Here is a 9,498-nt window from a genome sequence, read left to right on the forward strand (position 1 = left end):
CACCTCAGCACGCGGAGTTCACCGAAAGCCCAGGGCTTAGCTCAGTGCCCGCGTTGTAGGAACAGCATGTTCAAAAGCTTTGTGGGCTTGTGGAGCTCCCCACTGCCAGGATGAAAACAAGCAATGTCAGGGGATGATGTTCAAGGCTTTCTCCTCCCTCTCCAGATCCCTTAGTGTCTGGCCACACCGCCCTCTGCGTGGTTTCCTTACATGCCGGGCTGGGCACTTTCATCTCTCTTGTTCATTTGTTCTTCCCATAGCTTGGAGCCCACTTTCCCTCAGAGACACCTTTTTTTTGTTTTATAACTTTTTTTATGATTTGTTTATGTATTTTTTTTTTGGCTGTGTTGGGTCTTTATTGCTTCACACAGGCTTTCTCTAGCTGCGATGAGCGGGGGCTACTCTTCTTTGTGGTGCAGTGGCTTCTCACTGCGGTGGTTTCTCTTGTTGCGGAACACGGGCTCTAGGTGCGCGGGCTTCAGTAGTTGTGATTTATAGGCTCAGTAGTTGTGGCTCGTGAGCTCTAGAGCGCAGGCTCAGTAGCTGTGGCGCACAGGCTTAGTTGCTCCACGGCATGCGGGATCTTCCTGGACCAGGGATCAAACCCATGTCCCCTGCATTGACCTGTGCCACCAGGGAAGTCCCAAGGCGTCTTTAAAAATTTTTTTTTAATTTATTGAAGTATAGTTGATTCACAATGTTGTGTTAATTTCTTCTGTTAAGCAAAGGGTCTCAGTTGTACATATATATAGAGAGAGTTATATAGTTTTATATATATATACACCCTCTTTTCAATATTCTTTTCCATTATGGTTTGTCACAGGATATTGAATATAGTTCCCTGTGCTAGAGTAGGACCTTGTTGTTTATCCATCCTCCATATATTAGTTTGGCTCAGAGATACCTTTTGAGACAGTGGAGCAGTAGAGCTCTTAGCTCAGTCCCAGGGAACAGCTGGCCAGCCTTACTCTGCTTTCTGTTAACTAGCTCTAACCTTAGGCCAATAAGTTAACCTTTCTGTGTCTCAGCATCCTGATCTGTGATGGGGATGTTAGCAGGGTCTGATTTATGAGGCTGGAGTGAGGATTAAACAACTGAATACATGTAAAGTCCTTCGAAAAGTAATGTGTAGTGAAAACTCCATTAATATGGCCATTACAATCATCATGTTAACCTTTAGTCATCCTCAAACTCAAGCTCTGTTTCATTTTGTCAAGTCTTCCCATCCCTGTTGTCAGTGATCTTCCACTCCAGGTCAACGTCCAACTTTCCCACTGGCTTCTGCTCCAAGAGGTGACCTCTAGAGACCATATCAATAAGGCTCCTGGGCTCTCTGGCTTCCAATAGGTTCTGGCCATTGCAGAGGCTCCACAGGAGACTGGAGAGAGGAAGAAAAGTGAGTACAAAGTATTTATTCTCCAGAGGACCACTCCCTGCCAGCCTTGTACTGGCTGCCTTCCTCAACCAAGGTCACTGCTGCTCTTAAAGGAATATTGCTCCACACAGGTCTCCCTCTTCCTGGGTCTGTATCCATCCTTGGGGTGGAAACAGCTCACTGCTCCTCACCCTGGGTTTCTGCATGACCTCTTGAGGTTCCCCTACTTACCATCATTAGTTCCATTACATGTGGTCCCTCTACCAGTAAAGCCTTCCGGAATCATCCAGGTTGACTGTACCATCTGGGTCCTTTCCGTCCCTTACCGATATATTTACTCTTTCTACCTAGTAGAAATTCTCAAACATAAGTGAATATAGGAATCAGTGAGTGAGTGTTTTTTGAAAATGCTAATTTACAGATTCCAGAATCTAAACCCTAGAGACTCTACTCTACAGGTCTGATGTGGGACTAAAATTTTCATGGTTAATAAGAGCCTCAGGGGATCCTGATAGCTGTAGAAGTACCATGGCTTAGAAGACATTACTTTTAACCATCCTGGCATTTATTTCAACCTCTTTTGAATTCTATTTAATTTTTTACAGATCTGTCTTCTCTACAAGACTGCAATGCATTGAATAGCTATTATGTGCTAGTTTTCACATTTATTATAGTTAATAATCACAAACCTTTGTAAGGCATTGTCCTTCTTATTTTATAGATGACAAAACTAAGGATAACTTGAGTCCTATACTCAGGGCTGGTAATTATCTGAGACCCATCCACCTGTACGTGTGTTGGGATCCAAAAGTTTTGTTCTTCTTCTGGGTGTATTACTACCCGTGGGTGGCGAAAACTTTGCCAGCTTAATGTTGGAGCAAATTTAAGCAGAGGCACAAGTCAAAAAAGAGAATTGAACTCAGCCTTACAATACCCAGGGAGGAAAGAAATGATTGTAAGCAGCTGAAAATGCTAGGCACACGTTAATTTTGTAACCGCTTTTCTCTTTGAGGACTTATTTTCAGATTCCTCTCTCACTTTCCTCCCTCTTTTTTTTTTTTTTTTTTTTGGCCCTCACTCTCCTTTTCTCCCTATCACTATACCTTACTGATCAATGATCTGAACTAAAATATGATTTCTACAAAGAAAGTACTCAGTATAAGCATATGCATTGCAATTAAGAGCAAAAGTTTTTTTTCAAATAATAAAGATTCTGTTTTTCTTAATGATTTATTGAAAATTGTAGTACTTCCTGAAGAGGGCCCATGACCAACGAGAACATGTTATGGCCTGAAAGTATTCATACTCAAGCCACATTTTTTTATGAAGTATTATATGAAAGTGTATGCAGTGTTTTTAGGAAAGAAACTAAAATGAAGATGTGAGGAAAAGGAGCTAATTTTCTCACGTGAATGCCATGTCCCCGTGTAAACGGTCCCTGTTATAGTAGTTTCCCCCTTCTTGTGTCCCCCCCCCACTAATCTACTTTAAATTGTTTTTTGTAGCCTGTCAGTGAGAATGGATCAGAAAAAAAATTTTCTACAAGAGTTGGTGTTCTTAGGTAACTTGTGACTTTAATACCAAAACCATTTATTAAATGTCTACCTACCGCATAGGCTGTCAAAAATGTACAGTTTTGGGAACTGCACTGGAATAATAATCCGAGGATCTGTTTGTGCAAGGTACTTCTCTACTATATACTGTCATTATAATATCTACCTTTGGGAAAGCATCTTGAGCTCAAGAATTATGTCAAATTTGTAGACCTAACAATTGTTGTCGAAAAAGTCCTCCCTGACCTGATTAGTTCCTGCAAGGCACTAGTTCTTGCCTACTTACGGCCTTGGGCAGTTACGTAGCCCTCCAAACTTTGTTTTCCTTGTGTATAGGAAAAGGGGGCCTTGAATAACAACCCACCCTAGATCTGGTGTTATTATGCGAATTAATAAAACAATGGGTCTGGGGCACTTGGCCGAGTGCTGGTATTATTATTATTTTGTTAATAGCCACTACAAAGTGTCATTATCTAGTACTCGAGAGTCAGACCACTGGAGAGCTGGATAGACACCCTTGGGCTGTAAGCCACAAACCTGATTCTCTGAAAACTGGGCAATGCATTGAAGAGCTGGACAGCTCCAAGTTGTAAACCCCAAGTCATCAACTAGCTTGCAGGCTAGTTCAAAGAAAGGATTTGTAAATGAGTGCAGTAGTTTTTCTTTCTTTACTTGACAAGTATTAAAGTATTTCAAATGGTGGTCATACTTAAGCTTACCACAGAAAGCCTGGGCTTTTCAGGGCTTGAAAGTACAGGTAAAGGATTAATTTTGCTTCTTTTCAAAGTATTTTATTGTTACTGTTCTTGTTTTTAAGTGTCGTTTCCTTTTAATAGTAGGCACTGGCCGGGCAGGGAGAATGTAGTGAATCCAAGTCAGTCCATTTGGTTATCTGTAGCCATCCTGCTTTAAAGATTTGTAGACGTTTGCAGTGAATATGAAATTGTAGATCATTCATTCACTCAGTGAACATTTAAGTCAGGAATTAAGATTATTTGTAAGATTTTAGGTTTTTTTCCCTGGTTTCCATTAGTGAAGTTTGCCACTTTAAAACTGCGTTTGATTCTGAAGACCAGTGTGCCCTTTGCATAAACTGAGTAAATTAATAATCAATTTACTCAGAGCTGATCCTGAAAGATCCAGACTTTGCTAAAGGGGAATGCCAGGTATTGATAGAAAATAAGTGTATGAAGTGGTGGAACTTACTTTCTAAATCTTATTTTTTTTTCGTCTTTTGGACCTTGTGGTCTCTCCCTAGTAGGAGGTTCAGGTAGGCTTTGGAAGGGGAAGCAGTGGGTTGGATTTGCTAGATTGTGTACAAAAGAGCCTGAACAAATGACATCCTTGTAGGACTTCAAGGAAAAGTCTATGTGCCTTTCCTCCATTTGTCTTTTTCTCTCTTACTCTGCTCACATACTTTTTTTTTTAATTGAAGTATATATAGTTAATTTAAAATGTTGTGTTGGTTTCAGCTGTAAAGCAAATTGACTCATTTATATATATATTTTTTCAGATTCTTTTCCATTATAGGTTATTACAAGATATTGAGTATAGTTCCCTGTGCTATATATTATAGTAGGTCCTTGTGGTTTACCTGTTTTATATATAGTAGTGTGCATCTTTAATCCCAAATTCCCAATTCATCCTTCCTCCCCTTTCCCCTTAACCATGAGTTTGTTTTCTATGTCTGTGAGTTTCGTTCTGTTTTGTAAATAAATTCATTTGTATCATTTTTTTTAGATTCCACATATAAGTGATGTCATATGATATTTGTCTTTCTCTGACTTACTTCACTTAGTATGATAATCTTTAGGTCCATCCAGGTTGCTGCAAATGGCATTATTTCATTCTTTGTTATGACTGAGTAGCATTCCATTGTGTGTGTGTGTGTATACACACACACACACACAATGGAATTGTATATGTAGGTTTAGTTCGCTTCCATGTCTTGGCTATTGTAACTGATGCCACTGTGAACACTGGGGTGCATGAATCTTTTTGAATTACAGTTTTCTCTGGATATATGCCCAGAAGTGGGATTGCAGGATCATATGGTAACTCTATATTTAGTTTTTAAAGGAACCTCCATATTATTCTCCCTAGTGGCCGTACCAATTTATATACATTCCCACCGATAGTGTAGGAGGGTTCCCTTTTCTCCACACCCTCTCCAGCATTTATTACTTGTGGAATTTTTAATGATGACCATTCTGACTGGTGTGGTGATACCTCCTTGTAGTTTTGATTTGCATTTCTCTAACGATTAGCAATACCGTCTGCTCACACGTTCTTAGAATTGGAATATTTTAATCATCTCTGACCATCTCATAATGCCTTTTGGTGTGCTTGTCATATCAGCTGAGACCCAATGAGTGTTCACGCCGTCTGTCTCCCATCCTTGTATCCCTTTGCTGAAGTCCGCTCTTACTTTACCCTCTATGGGAAGTTTGAAACCTCATTCAGAATGGCCTTTATTTGCTCTTAATTCTAGTTATAAAACAACAAAATCCCATGGATTTCAATTAACTGCCCTTCTTCAGATGGTGTGTATTTTAATTTTGAAGAGATTTGAGATATTTTTGATTGGTTATGAGAATAAAATAATTTACTCTAAGATAGACACCCTTCCATCCATCCATGCAGGCAAAATTTTTGAGCACCACCTCCATACCAGGCATCATCCTTTATGTTGAGAGGCAGCAGTGAACAAAACAGACCGGCCCCATCTCTCGTGGTGCTTACAGTCCTGTGGGGGATGTGCATAGGCTCTAAGTGCTGTGATATGGGAAAACCCTGGATGCTAGGGAAACCGTGGACACTTAGCCCATTCAGGGATGCAGTGAATGGGGACATAGCCCTGAAGAAGTGACATTTGACTCAAGATATGAAGGTTGAGCAGGAATGAGCCAAGTGAGGAGAGAGATGATAAAATACTAGGCTGAGGGAACTGTAGGTGTGAATGCTTAGATGCAAAAGTGCTTGTGCTCTCTGAGGAGCTTAAAGTAATTCCCAAAGGCCAGAGGAATGTGAATGAGGATGAACTTTAAATTCTTTTTAACAAATTATCACAGCAGGAGAAAACGCTTATATTAGTATAGTAGGTGTATCAGGCAGCAAATATTGGGATACTGGTGTGTGTGTAGCCTAGTGCTTGGAGCATAAAAGGTACTCAGGAAACATTTTGTGGCTGATTGGCTGCGAGAATGACTCTTAGATATCATGTAATGAGCTTCACGCTTTGATTTCTGCCTCTCATTATCTTTTCATCTTATTATGGGACTGGAGAAAACTTTTAAAACCACAAAGGTTTTAAAAATTGTACAAGACATCAGCAAAAAGCAGGCAGAGTTTAAATGCCTGAGTGGGTGGACAGCCAAAGTAATGAGAGGAAGAGACACGGGGCGGGGGTGGGGGGGGGGAGTGGGTGGGTGGTGTGGTGAACAGGGCTGTAACTGGGACCCAAAGGTTTCCACCCATGGTGGTGAAGTCAGCTTAGTCATGAGCCCCTGTGTTACGTAAGCTCTGGTGAGGCGACTGGGTGGTGATGTGCTATGACTTCAAAGTAACTTTTACTCTCTGGGCCTGAAGCACCAACAGGTAGCTTTCTACTCCTGGAAACTCTAATGTAGAACCATGGTAATAATTCCACTAAAAATCTCGGGCATATTGTTGGGCAGAGGCACAAAAATGTGTAAGTCAGAACCCTCCCAGGAACTCCAGAATATATGATCATTAGAGACTTGAATTTTCAAATTGATGCGATGACCAGTTTTAATAGAACCTTATGACTGGGAACATCCATTTTAAAGCCAGTGTGTTTTTGTTTTAAATAATGGGTCTGCCTGGTACCAGCAGTGTGATTTTTGGCAAATGTGTTCACCTCTCAAAGCCTTAGTTACTTTGCCTGAAAATGGGGATAGTAATACCTTAAAAATTATTTGACCAAGTCATTGAAAAAAATTAATATCCCGTGAGTCTTGGGACCACACCTGTGAAAAAATATACACTAATTAATAATACTGTTATCTGAAAATGGAGATAGTAATACCTCCTTAAGGGTTATTGGGATGAGTCAATGAAAAAAGTGAACAGCCTGTGAGTCGTGGGACCACACCTGTGACAAAATATATATTAAATATTAATATTGTTAAGATAATAATAATAATAACAAAGTAGCCTAATGCATGGAGATAATCTGATCCTTCCACGAGTATATAACCACTTGAAGTCTTTGACTTTCCAAGTACCCATCATTCCCAGGTCGGTAAATGTGTTTTTGTTCTCAGTTTAGCCTTTTATCAGGATTCCCAAAGTCACCGATTAGGCTGGCTCTTAGGCGCCAACCTGCAAAAGCATTTGACTTTGTCAGAATTGGGAAAATATTTATAAAATAGTACAGTCAATAAATAAATATACTGTAGACTTTGAGTCGCTTTAAAAAAAAAAAAAATTGCCCAGAGGGTAAAAAAAAAATTCTGGGCACCCAGTGTTCACTGGGTTTGGTTTAGTATTTGGACAAAGAAATCCCTGAACTGAGCAGAGATAAGCGCCTTGACTTGCAGTAGATTAAGAGACCCGCATTGGTGAGAACACACCCGTCCTGAGTGCCGCCACATTTAGATTTAAGATTAACTGCAGCCGAACGGTGGAGCGGCTGTTTGTTTTATGAAACAATCGCTAATGACATTAAACAGACGGGGCCCCTTCCAACATGATTGTTCATTTGCGATAAACTGAGAGAAGCTCGGGAGAGATTGAAAAAGAAAACTCATAAGTGCTTCGTTTTGAGGCTCTTACGATATGCTATGGGAGGGGACAGTGAGTAGAAGTGAGTGGAGGCTTAATTCAGAGCCCACAGAGATGGGAGGAGGTGGAGAAGGTAGCGGAGCATCAGTGTGAATTGGCTGGCTTTTATATTTATATGAAGGAATTAAGGAATCATCATTTCCTGACAAGTTTTCCAAGGAGGATTTTCTGTCTTTCTTTTTTTAAATGCTGTTCGTTTGTACACGTCTCCTACCCCACCAGCTCCTGGCAGCCTTAAGCTGGCACTAAGCATTAGCTGTATTAAAAAGAGTGCTGTCTATTAGTTCAATTAGACATTAGACATTTACTTTTCGATCTGTTTGAAGCCCAATTTGATTTGGGTCCAGCCATTTAAAATTAAGAGAGCAGAACTGTGTACAGATATCTGCTGCTCTGAAGTCTTAATTGCAAATTCAGATAAGGATTAGACAGGACTGTATCTCTCTCCACCAAAGATATTTGCTAATACTTGAGATACAGAGGTTGTTAGATTCTGTATTTACCAATTCAGGCTTGCACCTTCGGATTTCTGTTGAACTTTCAATGTTTTAGTTGAAAACAACACAGTTTGCCCCAGCATTAAGAGGATGTATGTGGGTAACATCTCAAGCCTCACTTGCATTTCCATTATTTTGATCCAGCTAAAAAATTGAAATTGTGTTTACTTTTTAAAAAAAAATTGTCAAAGGCCACGTTGCAGCATTAAGCTTTTGTTTTATCCACAAAGAAATATATTAATGAAAAGTGTTTTAAGTGCTTATTATAGAGATGGTTTGTTTTGAAACATGGGCTTTTTCACAGCAGTTTTACACTTCATTGTGTACCATGAAAGACATTCTAAGTAGCGGTTGTCAGTCTCCCATCAGAAGTAAAGCACTGCTGGCGAATGGAGCCATTTAGGATGTCACTCAAGCAGGACTAATCTGGAGTAGATATCTTATAAATAACCAGTAACGAAAAAACAAATCATTCCTCTCCCCACCAGAGCAGAGAGAATTACTGCTTAGGAGAAGGAAATCTTTATAATAAAGATTTACAGTTTGAATTAGTGAATTGTTTGGAGCCAAGCATGGAACAAAGTTGCAATGACAACCTTTAGATGGGAGTTCAGGAAGCTGTCGAAATGCCTTCATGAGGACAGGGAGGGCTCTTGGGTACCTGCCTCTCTTTGCTCTTAGGAAGGTAGTGGTGGATACCCTAGAAACCCACCAGTTAGTAGATGTAGATGTATGATAGTATTTTTTGATCTCTGCACTAATACATGCTCTTCCCCTTGCTCCCCAAGTATGTTTCCAAAATTAAAAATAATGACCATTTTTGGATGTATATACATCCAAGTGTATACATTTAAAGTGATGATAGACTACAGTGAGTATTCTTTTTTTAACTTTGTTATATCAGTTATTATTTCACTCTTGAATTTCTTGAAATAAATACTGGCTTCTGCAGATATTTGTGGGCTCTCTACCTTTGGAAATCTTACCCATATGTCCCCTCTCTTGCCTTGCCCTATTTTGAAGTACCCAAAAGGAGCTTTCTCTCAATTCCCAGGGTGGGTAAAAAGACTTTATCAAGACGCATTCTGAGAGCTCAATTTATCAAAGAGGAAGAACCTGATTTTCCTGATTCTGATAAGTACAAATTCCTCTTGTTGAAGCTCCTGTTGTGTCCAAGTTGTGGTGATATGCAAGAGATGAGGGGGGATGTTTTGCTGCTTAAAATCATCTCAAGTCCCCAACTGCAAATCATTCTCTTATTCTAGGA

The sequence above is a fragment of the Hippopotamus amphibius genome, chromosome 3 (genome assembly GCF_030028045.1).
Source record: "Hippopotamus amphibius kiboko isolate mHipAmp2 chromosome 3, mHipAmp2.hap2, whole genome shotgun sequence".
Lineage (NCBI taxonomy): Eukaryota > Metazoa > Chordata > Mammalia > Artiodactyla > Hippopotamidae > Hippopotamus > Hippopotamus amphibius.